Source organism: Triticum dicoccoides, chromosome 5A (genome assembly GCF_002162155.2).
Source record: "Triticum dicoccoides isolate Atlit2015 ecotype Zavitan chromosome 5A, WEW_v2.0, whole genome shotgun sequence".
NCBI classification, from domain to species: Eukaryota; Viridiplantae; Streptophyta; class Magnoliopsida; order Poales; family Poaceae; genus Triticum; species Triticum dicoccoides.
In genome coordinates, this window is record NC_041388.1 from 511,857,146 (window position 1) to 511,857,522 (window position 377).

Here is a 377-nt window from a genome sequence, read left to right on the forward strand (position 1 = left end):
TGGTGTCCGGCCATCAAGTCGTTGATTTAGTGTTCAGATATGTGGTGGTGGTCTTTCGATGGGCCACCACAATCATGTGGAGAATGCTGGATTTTTGTCCCTATTAGATGGCTGGATTGATAGTTTTCAAATGTTAAGCATTTTGGGTAGCAAAGGGCTTAGTTGGATTAGAAATGTGAAAACTAAGTCCTCAATTAATCAAATGCTGCCTCTCAGCTATGGAGCAAAACTATATCATTTGGTCTTGGTTATGTTGTCGCCGTGCTGGACGAAATGGGAATATATGCACTAGTTTTTTACATTCTGTTGTAACTAGGTGGGTTGATTGTTGTCAAATGCTTAAAATCAGAGAATGGTTTGAGTTGTTGGTTGTTTTT